Consider the following 13,330-nt stretch of genomic DNA (forward strand, 5'->3'; position numbering starts at 1 on the left):
CACGCCTGTGTGCCCATCTTCCTGTGTTTATAAGACGAGTTAATGCTGTTCATTAATTAAAAGGAATATATTAATACTCTGGTGATCTTCCACAGAAGTTCTGTCTCCTTATGAAGTCAGTTTTTAAAAATAATGAAACCGAGCAGATTTGCTACCAGACAAGAGCCTTCCAATTCGGGCGAAGTCGCAGGCGGTTAGATCAATGGCTACAGCGGGTCCCACAGAAACACTTGAGCATTAAGTACCGAGATGCTTGAAGCCTAATTTTAAATGAATTAGGTAGCTTTATAATCTTCACTTAAAAGGTTAAGCCCTGCTTCTATGGAAACAACACATCGGAAGGACAGATCAATCTCTTCTGATGCAAAGTGGCTGCCCAAACCTAATCTCTGTCTTCCCCTCTTTGAACACAGGGGGGCGCTGCTCCCCACTGGGCCTGCCCAGCGCCGGCCCTGGGGCGTGCGGCACCCCGCTGGGATCTGGCTCCATCCAGTCAGTCTGAGGTTCAGAGTCTGTCCCTCGGACCCTCATTTGGGCAGCAGCCAGGGGAGGTGGGCCTGGGCGGGGCAGGACAAGGGAAGGGGCGCCGCAGGGGAGCTGGAAGCCTGGCTCCTGCCCTCCCCTCTTGCCACCATGTCCCCCGCTTCACTGTCCCCTTCATGTCCATGAAATTGCTTGTTAAGGGGCCCATGTCATACTGTCTGGCTCAAGGGCCCTGGCATGCCCTTCCCCCACACGCTGGCAGGGATTATGTTTTGTAGGTAGCTGGGAACAGCCCAAAGGCCTCGCTAATCCAATGGCGTGGGGACCCGTTTCGCCATTGGAGGCTCTGGAAGGTGATGCTGGCACACCTGCCTCAGGTGTGACCCCTCCTATAGGCCTGGCCCTGCCGAGTGATGGGCAGACACAGCTAGCTCATTTCCTGGCTGCGCCCAAGCTCAGCTCCACCATTTCCTGGACTCCAAGGGCCAGACATGGTGACTTAGGGTGACCAGGGCTGGGATGGGAGGGACAGAGGGCGAGAGCCCAGCTCCCAGGCCTGAGCGAGCCATCCCCAGAGCTTAGGACCACGGGGCAGCCACCGAAGCATTCGAAGTAAAGGGTCTTGCTCAGGCTCCGGTTCCGTATCCAGCCATCTGGCGGACCTAGGGGGCGCCCACTGGGAGTGGCAGGGATGGGAGCCAGGAGTCCCACGAAGAAGCTGCTGGAAAAGGCCCCAAACCGGAGCCTGAGAAGGAACCCAACCCGCAGGACCTGGTGACTATTTAGCCGGGGCTGGAGAAGGGAGGAGGCTTCAAAGCTGACACCCAGGCTTCAGCCTGGGGACCTGGGAAGGTCACTTGCACTAAGTTTAAGGACCAGGAGGAGGAACAGCCTGGAGAAGGAGGACAGGTGAGTTCAGGTCCAGATGTTGCCCATCCATTCAGCCCACAGGCGCTAACAGTGGGCCCCGTGCTGTTCCAGGGCTGGGAGTACAGCAGTGAGCAACACGAAGTCCCTGACACCGTGCCACGAGAACAGGGACAGACAGACAGCGGGACTCTGCGGGGAACACCAGCTCGTGAAGCCTGTTAGTTCCCCGAACAGCCTTACTAGAGAGGAGGGGGCTTTAGACTGGGGATCTTTGTCCCAGACAGACACTGTCACGATTTGAAGCACCATTCATTCTTCATAATTCAGGTGTCGGCTAAACTTGACCATCCGAGAGGGATCCGTGACTGTCCCCTCACAGGTAGCACCAGGCTCCGTCAGATCAGCCTTTACCTTTCACGCCATTTGCCATCCTCTGAAATGCTCTTGCTTATTCATGTGTTTGATTATTATCCATTTTTTCCGCTGGAGTCTAAGTCTCATGATGCCAGCAGTCTTGTCTACGAGGACTTGAAGATTTCGGGCACTGGTGACACCACGTTCAGGACACCCCCTCTCCCCTCCTGCCAGACCTAAAAAAGTTTGACCTGAGGTTTCTACACAGCCCAGTCTCCCGACCACAGAGAACTGATCACACGGATGTCCCTTTCCCTGGGACACCCACCACTCTTCATAAATGGGGAGAGATCGTGTCAACGGATTGGCAGAGGTGCAGGCCATGCTCTGAGAATCTGGTAACGCAAATGATTCAGAGCAATGCTTGAAATTCACACCCATCTACTCCTTTTGTATTTTGTAACATCACATGCATGAAATTGATCACCCCCAAATGATATATACACATACATTTTATATAGTGTTTCCCCAAAAATAAGACCTATCCATAACGTAAGCCCTAATAGGATTTCTAAGCATTTGCCCAATAGAAGCCCTACCCCGAAAATAAGCCCTAGTGACGGGCGTGGCTGCGCAGCGCATCTGCACAACCCGTGCATTTCGTCTCGGAGCAGGAAAGAAGACGAGCAGCCCTTCTCATCTGCCCCGTGAGAGCTCTGTTGATCGACATGAGAGATTGGGGCCAATGGTTCTAAAGGAAATAGAGTCACAAGAAATTCAGGATGGAATTCGGGGTTTGGAGAGTTATGATGATTTTCCAAAGAAGATGATTTGACTATATTTGAATAAATGTAGATTGTTGTGCCATACTTAAAAAAAATAACACATCCCCTGAAAATAAGCCCTAGGGTGTCTTCTTGAGGAAAAATTAATATAAGACCCTGTCTTATTTTCGAGGAAACACGGTATATATCCATGTTGGTGTGTATATATATATATATATATATATTGTTTATTGTTTATTTATTTCCATTTTGTTACCAGTGAAATTAAAAGAATGTGTAAAGGAGTCAAAGTGAAAAAGCCAAGGAATGATCTAGAAGCGCCGCCCAGATGGGGTGGTGCCCCGAGTGCCTTACACACACTGATGTTCCCATGCCTTGATACCGAAAGCCCTTTTCAATTGTCTTTTTGTTGTTTTTTGTTTTTCCCCCATTCTGATCTGTTCACTGGGAAATTGAAGGACACTTAAAACCTAAAATTTCGAAACCAGGCTACTTTGGATCCTTCCTTTAAAATACTTTGCAAGAGTGGAGCTGACGCAGTGTGTTAAATGGAAGAGCTGGTCAGAAACCAGCTTGCTTCCAGTTGTGCGTACCCTCCACCATGTTCATCATAATTTTACTGTTAGATAGTACATTCACTTCAGCATGCTCATATTTTTTTAAATTTCAAAAGCACATTTACTTTTGCAAAGTTAGGTATAATTGGGCGAGTAACTACAAACACAGAGCAGTTGCAGCATGTCCAAAAGATACATACCAACAGCCACCTGCAGCTTTATAAAGGTATAGACAGCGTGTTAATTCACCATCAGCTTGATCACATTTTGGAAAGAAATATTTGGCCGGGCGCGGTGGCTCACGCCTGTGATCCTAGCACTCTGGGAGGCCGAGGCGGGCGGATTGCTCGAGGTCAGGAGTTCGAAACCAGCCTGAGCAAGAGCGAGACCCCGTCTCTACTATATAAATAGAAAGAAAATAATTGGCCAACTAATATATATAGAAAAAATTAGCCGGGCATGGTGGCACATGCCTGTAGTCCCAACTACTCAGGAGGCTGAGGCAGGAGGATCGCTTGAGCCCAGGAGTTGGAGGTTGCTGTGAGCTAGGCTGACGCCACAGCACTCACTCTAGCCTGGGCAACAAAGCGAGACTCTGTCTCAAAAAAAGAAAGAGAAAGAAAGAAATATTTATATGTATGCGCAGAAAAAAAGGACAGAAGGAAGTTGTTAACAGTGGTTATCTCTCGGCTATGTAACTTTATATGTATCTTTATATCTCTGTCTATGTAACTTTAAAAAATTCTTTGTGTAAGTTTTCTAAAATGAACATGTGTCATTTTCTAAAAAGAAAAAAATAAAAGCAAAAGCAAGAAAAGGCTCAGCGGTGTACGTGTCTGTATGTGTCTAGCGCTGGATGCTTGGATACTGTTATGAAAACCTGAAATACCTTGAACTGTCTCGTGACGCAGGCTTGTCCCACATCACATAAACTCCAGCGAACACAGCTTCCGGGTGCTTGTCACTGCAGTGATACGTGCAGCATCGAGCCCGTTTACAGGACTGTGCAGGTTAATGCTTTGCTTTGAAGGGGGGAAAAAATCGTTCCGCAGCTTCACAGGAAAAGGATATCCTCTCTGTAGCTTGCAAGGAAACTGGAGACAGTGCTTTATAAAATATGTATGAGCCGCAAGCCGAGGAGAAACCCATCCGAGGTGTCAGTGTATTTTGACGCGTCAGTTCCAAACACAATACCGTCGAGGCCTTCGGGATTTGGAAAGACTGCCTGGCACAAGACGTGGGGTGAGACGTTGTAGCAAGTAAGTCCAAGAACCTCACCGGTTCAGGCCAGGATAGGCATTTCTCTCGTATGCTTCTTCTTTTTTTTTTTTTTTGAGACAGAGTCTCGCTTTGTTGTCCAGGCTAGAGTGAGTGCCGTGGCGTCAGCCTAGCTCACTGCAACCTCAAACTCCTGGGCTCAAGCCATCCTCCTGCCTCAGCCTCCCGAGTAGCTGGGACTACAGGCATGCGCCACCACGCCCGGCTAATTTTTTCTATATATTTTTAATTGGCCAATTAATTTCTTTCTATTTTTAGTAAAGACAGGGGTCTCGCTCTTGCTCAGGCTGGTTTCGAACTCCTGACCTTGAGCAATCCGCTCGCCTCGGCCTCCCATCTCATATGCTTCTTATTCTTCTGTGCAACTCTACCCCGACCGAACAGGCGACGTGCTTTGTGACCCGCAAGCCCACACGCAGCGCCAGCTCTCTCTTGAGTCCTGGCACGCGGTGTTGGACGCGCAGTGCATGCCAGCCACTGTTCTAGTGCTTCATTCCTACAGTGTCACTCAGATAATCCTCAAAAACCAGGCTCTGAAGCAGAGACGGTTACTGTCCCCATTTAACAGATGGAAAAACTGAGGCAACTTGTTCCAGCTCACATAACTGAAGAGCCATTTCTAGCCAAGATTTGAACCGAGTGAGTACGACTCCAGTTCCTTCATTCTCACCATCTATTATGCCTCTCAAGTAGCCTTATTAGTGGAGAGAAGCTTCCAGAATAACCTCCGTGAGGGCCCAGTTTACAGGATTTGCCTTTGCAATGTTCTTTACACTTCAGTTTGCACAAAAGCCTTGAGCCAGGAACGACAGCTCACATCTATTGAATGTTTCTGATGAGCCGGGCACTGTCATGGGTATTTTACAGGTAGCAATTCAGTTAATCTGCATCATAAGCCTGGAAGTGCTGTTATGATCACCTGCATTTTATAGGTGAGGACACTGAGTTACAGGGAGCTCAAACAAATTGCCCAGAGTCACAGAGCTCACGAGCAGCAGAGCCAGGACGCAAGCCCAGGCGTTGTGGTCGAAGGCATGTGCTTCTGACCTCTGGGCAGTAGGACGCACTTCCAGGGAAACATGTTGGATACGAGTGACATGGCAGGCCTCGTGTTAAGGGTATTACTTGAACAATCTCATTGGAAAAAGCCCCAACGCACTGTCAGAAAGAGGCAGGGAAGTGGCTAGTATCTTCAGATTCTTTATTAAAATGTTGCCAAGGGAACCTGGCAGAGCGATCAGAATGACCCAGGGTTTAAAATGCAGGCTCAGGCCAGGCGTGGTGGCTCACGCCTGTAATCCTGGCACTCTGGGAGGCCGAGGCGGGTGGATTGCTCCAGGTAAGGAGTTCGAGACCAGCCCGAGCAAGAGCGAGACCTCCGTCTACTAAAAATAGAAAGAAATTAATTGGCCAACTAAAAATGTATAGAAAAAATTAGCTGGGCATGGTGGTGCGTGCCTGTAGTCCCAGCTACTCGGGAGGCTGAAACAGAAAAATCGCTTGGGCCCAGGAGTTTGAGGTTGCTGTGAGCCATGGCACTCTAGCCTGGGTAACAGAGTGAGACTCTGTCTCAAAAATAAATAAATTTAAAAAAAATATATATATATATATAAAAATAAGGGCGCTAATCCCATCACCAGGGCCCCACCCTCATGACTTAATCACCTCCCAAAGGCCCCACCTCCTAATACCATACCTTGGTGTTAGGATTTCAACATGTGAGCCTGGGAATGGACACAAACCCAATTATAATCCTAATGGATTCCTTCTTTTCAATGGTCATTGGTCCAACTTCAGTTTTCTGTGCTATAATATTAATACGACACAGCGATGTGGATAAAAGAAGATGAATATAATTATAATGGTTAACATTGAATTTGGAAAGAAAGTGGGCCCCGGTCATTTAATTCAGGTGGGTCTGCTCATCTTGGAATTCATAAGATCTGACCTCATACGATAAGAATTGCAAGCCAAACACCGAAGCTACAACGAGGGAGGCAGAAAAGGCTAAACTCTGCATGTGTCTTCATCCTGCCCCACTAACCTGCGCCTCCCTCCTGCCAGCTCCATGCTGGGGGGGGATGGGTGGGGGAAGGCATCCTCCCTTCTTAGAACTGATCGGAGCACATGCCAGGGAGGCCTGAGACTTACTCTTTTTTTCCTCCCTCCAACAAACTTAATTCTCTTCTGCAGATGAAATATAAACATGCGAAGACTCTCTGTAATAATGATGACATAAAAGCTGACATTTATTGGATTCTTAACCCTGGGAGGGTGCGCGCAGGTATCTCTGCATGCATTATCCCATTTAATATTTACAGAAAACCCTGAGTTCAGGACCTATGCCAGAGATGAAGAAAATGAGCCACAGACGCGAATAACTTGGTGAGAATTATAATACTGCCCCAAAGGCAAAATTCTCAAGCATCCATCTCGAATCTAAATTCGAGATTTAGACTTAGGTGTGTGGCTCGGATTTCTGGCCACACACCTGAAAAACAGTTTCAATAAGCCCCACCATGTGTCATCTACATATATTCCCACTGGGGGAAAAAAAAATCTTTCTCAAGATGGTTTTCCACAAATAAGTCAGGTACGATTTGTCATCCTCTGAATGTTAACAAATTCTGGGGCTGCAAAACCTACAGTATATGTGTAAATAGTCTGACTCAGCGGCATAAATATTGATTCGATGCTTTTTTAAAAAACAACAAACAACCTTGTTTCTCTAAGTTGTGTTACTTCTTCCCTCCTCCTGGATTTTTGTATTGGCTCACAGTGCTTGGTGTCTTTTGTATGCTAAACACGTCTGGTTCTGTGATTCCAAAGGCCAGTAGAACCAATTGTTTGTAACTGGTCAATTTCAGTTCCTGCGAAAGACCACTGGAAGAAGTGGAATGTGAATAAGATCTGAATAAAGCATATTATTAGATCTCAAAGAGAATCAATAGAATCTAACGTCGTTTTCCTTGCATTGCATCAAGAGAGCAATGTTGTTTTGAAGGCATCGCAACCTTGTCCGTTTGAAAGCTTGTTTTTTTGTTGCTGTAGGTTGACCTCTGGCCCCCTCTGTCCTAAGGACTAATTCGTTTGGGTTTGTGATACATCATCGCGGCAACCGGAACGTTAAGGCTCAGAACACCCAGGGAGAGAGAAATAGAAGTTATTTTTATTATGTGTGCTTTATAAATAAATTTTAACCTGGAAAGATGACGTGGCAGGCCCTGAGTGCCACATTCAGCCGCATTTGGAAGGTTGAGCACAGTTCTGAGCTCAAGAGGAATCTGGGGGTTCCCAGGCTCAGCCCTTACTTTACAGCTGATGAAACTGAAGCCAGTAGAGTTAGGGACAGTTACGGGCTGAATTGTCCAGCGCCCCGCCCCCCAATCTTCCAGCCCCCAGAACTGTAAGAAATCGGGGTCTGTTATGGAAGCCACCCAGTCTGGTATTTTGTTACAATGGCCCAAGGTGACTGGGACGCTGCCAATGGCGACCACACAGTGTGTCCAATGTGATCTCTACCAGCAGACATTTCTTCCTGTAGGTCTTTATCAAAATCTGGCTGGGCGAGGGCTCACGCCTGTAATCCTAGCACTGTGGGAGGCTGAGGCGGGAGGATCGCTCAAGATCAGGAGTTCGAAACCAGCCTGAGCAAGAGCGAGACTCCCGCCTCTACTAAAAAAATTACAAAGAAATTAATCGGCCAACTAAAATACATAGAAAAAATTAGCCGGGCATGGTGGCGCATGCCTGTAGTCCCAGCTACTCGGGAGGCTGAGGCAGGAGGATTGCTTGAGCCCAGGAGTTTGAGGTTGCTGTAAGCTAGGCTGATGCCACGGCACTCTAGTCTAGTCAACAGAGTGAGACTCTGTCTAAATAAATAAATAAATAAAAAATAAAATAAAATAAAATAAAATCATCTTGTGTGCCCATGACATGGGGTGGGGAGACAAAACCAATTCATAGGACACAAGGTGCTGCGTCCACCCACTTCTGCAGCCCAGCTGGGCAGCCAGGGCTCTCTTGTGCCCGGCCACCCCCACGGGCTTCTGTCTCAGCGAGAAGGGGGCTCATATTGCCTTCTTCTCGCAACACTGGTCCCACACGAGGGCCAGGATTCCTTCTAGAAACCCACAGCCTCCTTCCTTAGCAACCTTCGAGCTCCATATAGCAATAGTTCCTCTCTTCCTTTGCAATAAATAGCAAGTTCCATTTTTCCACATGTGTAAAATAAATTTCGTATCAAGAAAAACATCATTTTTATATATAGCACAATCTGCACGCGACTTATTTTTGTTTGTTGATTTTAGAATAGGGCCCAGATGCTTTCAAAGTTTATAAACAGCCATCCCCACGCTTTACGACAAAACTAAGCCTACAGCTTCGCCTATTCGTTTCTCAGTTGTCTGGGGAGAAATGGCCAGGGAGGTCGCTGCGGGTATGGGACAAGCACCTCCAGACTGGATGGCAGGAAACTGGCCTTGCCATGAACCACAGAGTGACCTCGGTCAGCTGCATAAACCTCCCTGCACCTGTCACCCCACAAGGGTCTGGGGCATCTTGAGGCAGTCACCCCTCCTGCCCTTTTGATAACCAAACAAGCAGCAGATCGGCTGAAATAGACTCAGATAGAGCATGACCCTCGTCCCCCTCTGTTCTTGAGCCTGTCGTGCCAGCAGGAAAGCAGCCAAACACAAGCAGGAGATAGAGGGAAGAGGCCCCATCGGGAGCAATCAGTCCATAAAGAGGCTCTTGCCCCAAGACAGTCTGAACTGTGGCTTTAGCCTCCTGTCTTCCATCTTTGCAGTTGCTCCTGTCCCCAGGCCTCTGTCTGTCTGGCTTCCACACCAGCCCGCTTAACTTCCCTGCCCAAGAAATGCCTGTGGTTTCCATCAGCCTCACGCCACTCCCGTCCTGAAATGCTTCAGGAGGTCGCACTGAGCCCCTTAGACAGGCTTTTCCTGTTGTGCTATGTCCTTATTGTTTGCTATCTTGACAGTGGCCCATGGGACTCGGTCCAGGGCCCTGGAGGCCAGTACCTGCCTTCAGGGTGCTGGAGGAAGGAGACCTCCAGAAACATGTACCCCAGCTTCTCTCGGCTCCGGACTTTTAATCTCCTTAATTGAAATTGATTGGTCTCCTGGGAGGCAGCTCCGCATTGGCCCTGAGCTTCAGCACGTGATCAGCTTTTGCTTATTTCTTTTAAAGAGCAATTGACAGACCACAGCATCCAATCTTCTCCCCAGATACCCACCCTTTTTGCCAAGCAGGAGCAAAATCAGAAACATGCCCACTTGCAAAAACAGCTCAGGAAAGAAAAAAAAAAAAGCACCTGATAAAAAAAAATAAATAAAGGGAGAATATTCTGGTCTCATGGTGGCTTAGCCTTATACAAAAGGCCAGTGAAAACCCCATTACCAGGGAAAGATGTGATCGAATGGGAAAGGAGCCACGGGAGGGGGGTGGGAGGGGGGAGAGAGAGCCTTCTGAAGCTCACAAGATAAATAAGCTGGGAGGGAGGATATCTAAGAACCAGCTGCAAAGAAGATAAAAAGTGAAGAAAAGTGAAAGACCTTCTTAAGTTAAAAGAAAACCAAACATCAAGAGAATTGTTTGAGCATCCAGATTTGTGTTCACTGGGACACACCATAATCACCCCAAAGCGGCTAGAGCTGGTTTACAAACCGGTTTGGCAGGTCCTATCTCTTGGCAAAGCCTCTGATAGGGGCCCTTACTTACCAGGCTGATCATATATTCTGGAAATAAGCCTCAGCGGGCCATGCTGCAGGGTCATTTCACCAAGTAGGCATTGTGCTCGAAAAAGGCTGTGCTAGGGATAAGGCGGTTGGGGGCATCAGGCCACCTTGTGGCCTCCAAGCTCTGGGTTTCGTTCCTGCACCAGCTGTATGGGGTTGGCACCAAGACAAAAGAAGCAGGGGGCGGTAACTTAGAGCCAAGGAAGCACAGCACCGACAAGTCAAATAATCGTTATTATGAATGACGAACTCATTCTAGTACCACCTTGCTGCCTGGCCTTCTGAAGATCAAGTCCAGAGACCCAGATTTTAAAAGCAGAAAGATGCAGCTTGTTTGCTGTTGGAAAACTTCACTTTCAAATCAATGCAAGGAGGAAGTGGTTCTTAGTCTCCATTTCCCTGTGCAGAGGAAGAAAACCTTTTTGTCTACCCTTTTATGGTCTGTTACTGAGGCCTGCAAATTAAACTGACGAAAGCCAGATTAACAAGAGAAAAAGCATAAACATTTTATTTGATGTTAATATTTCTACTCACATGAGGGACCTCACAGAAAAGAAGACCCCCCCCAAAGAAGTGGTCAGACTACAGGACATATACCATTTTAACAAAGGGTGATAAATTCTGAAGTGACCAGACAAAGGAAAGGGAATGATTTGGGCTTCTAGGGGTGATAAATGGTAGAAAAGTGACTAAGGAATATATGGTAGATAGTGTTCTTTATTAAGATTTGTTATGCAAACTCATCTCAGTGCTGTTTCAAGTGATAAGAGTCATCACCAGTAAGTAAGAGTTGTTCTCTTCCCAGTACAGGAGAGAGGGAACCTTTACAAAGGGAAATTTCTGTCGCAAATTATTGACAAAGGGAAATTTACACGAAGAGTTTCTCCTGTGTCTGCATTTTCTGAATCATCTCCAGCGCATTCAATAGATATTTGTTCACTGAGTGAATACATCAGTGGATGGATGGATGGGCATTGGCTAAAATAGTATGGGAGCAACTGCAGCATGTTGAATGCAGGCTCCAGTGAAATGCCACCAAGTCAACCTGTTAAAGCAAAGTTCGTGGCAGAAAGAGAGATCACCCCTTTGGCAGGCTTGACAATGTCTCAGAGCAGGGCAGGCAAATTCAGGATATTTGTGATGTTTGGGAGTCTGGTTGAAGGTGGATCTTGCAGTGTGGGGCAGAATAAGATTGAGTAAGTATCGTGATATAACGGCCCTGGATCGTGGATACAGCAAGATGAGTTAACAGTCATTTGATGTTGCCTATCAAAAAGGTGAGCGGTTTTAGGCAGGTTTGGGGGGAAGTTCCTAAAACAAACAATAAAATTATTTGCAACCTTTATCTTCCTGGGCAAGCGTTTCCTCTGTAGTAAAATCATACGTGGTGACGACTGCATGAGAGAAGTCATGTCGATGCAGATGTGGGCGAGTTCTGTGGGTGTCTTCAGTCCTCAAGTCCTTAAGCGAGTCATTGTCCTGCCACGGTGTGGCATATATGGACAAGTAAACCATGTTCATCCACAAGCAAACCTAAGTAGGCTCCAGAATAGATGTGCTGGCTACTTTCTGGTCGTCTAGCACATTCCATAAGAAGTAGCCTAGAATTTCACCTTCTTTGGGGCAGGTTGGGGTTGAGGGTGTGCCAGGGAGACCCTTGTAGTAAGAACCCCTCTGCAGGAGTTTTCAGCAGTGACAGAGTCTGAAGGCAGGAGCTGTATGTGGGCATGGGAGGTTGGGACATGAGAGAAGCTACTAGCAAACCCAGTTGAGAGCAGCCCAGTGCCTACTGGAGGTAGATCAGGGCAGGGGATCAAGAACATCTCAGCATGGGAAACTTGACCTTACTCTTGGGAGATTGGAAAACTCTTAAGGATAGGATTAAGGAAGCATTTGGTTCTTGATCCAGAATCTTCCAACTTAGGTAAAGGATAAATGCCAGGCCGGGTGTGGTGGCTCACGCTTGTAATCCTAGCACTCTGGGAGGCCGAGGCGGGAGGATCGCTCGAGGTCAGGAGTTTGAGACCAACCTGAGCAAGAGAGAGACCCCCCCACCCCGCCTCTACTAAAAATAGAAAGAAATTAATTGGCCAACTAAAAATATATGTAGAAAAAATTAGCTGGGCACAGTGGCACATGCCTGCAGTCCTAGCTAATCGAGAGGCTGAGGCAGGAGGATCGCTTGAGCCCAGGAGTCTGAGGTTGCTGTGAGCTAGGCTGACGCCATGGCACTCTAGCCCGGGCGACAGAGCAAGACTCTGTCTCAAAAAAATAAATAAATAAATAAATAAAGGATAAATGCCAAAGGAGAGACATACCCTGAAAATGCCCGATCCACCTGCTCCAGAGTAGCAAACCAGGACTTAAAAACAGAACAACTTGTCCTTTAGTGCCTTGTCACAAGACCATCGGACCCTGCTGAGCTATTACCAATGGCAAGTTCAGCTGGGACATATCTGAGCCTCCTGCTAGCGCCATGTGTGCGCACACAAACACGGACCCTGTGGACAGAGAGAGCCAGGCCCGCGAGAGCACCTTGTCCAGCAAAGGCCTGGAGGGACGGTGCTGAGCGGGCAGACCCAAGTGGGTGTCTTGGTCCATTTGTGCTGCTGCAAAGGAAATGCCTGAGGCTGGGTCATTTACAAAGAAAAGAGATTTGGCCGGGTGTGGTGGCTCACGCCTGTAATCCTAGCACTCTGGGAGGCTGAGGCAGGAGGATCACTTGAGCCAGGAGCTGGAGGATGCTGTGAGCTAGGCTGATGCCACGGCACTCACTCTAGCCTGGGCAACAGAGTGAGACTGTCTCAAAAAAGAGATTTATTTGGCTCACGGTTCTGCAGGCTGCACAAACGTGGCACCAGCACCCACTGCTAGCGAGGGCTGCAGGGAGCTTCCAACCGAGGCAGAAGGTTAAGGAGGGGCAGGCGTGTCACCCTGCGAGAGAAGGAACAAAGAGAGAGGGAGGATGTGGTGCCAGGCTCTCGCGAGAACTCGTATCCCAGGGAGGGCACAAAGCTCTTCATGAGGGACCCAACCCCATGACTCAGAAACCTCCCACCAGCCCCACATACAACACTGGGGACCAGATTTCGACCTGAGATTTGGAGGGGCCAACTGTCCAAACCGCACCAATGCACAAGAAGGAAACGCAACCCAGACGGCTGGGAAGAAGACGGAGGCGCCCAAGAAGCGAGCGGCCCTGAGGGAGAGCCCCACGGTGGGTGTGCCCTCCCCGCGCCCTGCCACA

This window comes from Microcebus murinus, chromosome 25, assembly GCF_040939455.1.
Source record: "Microcebus murinus isolate Inina chromosome 25, M.murinus_Inina_mat1.0, whole genome shotgun sequence".
Lineage (NCBI taxonomy): Eukaryota > Metazoa > Chordata > Mammalia > Primates > Cheirogaleidae > Microcebus > Microcebus murinus.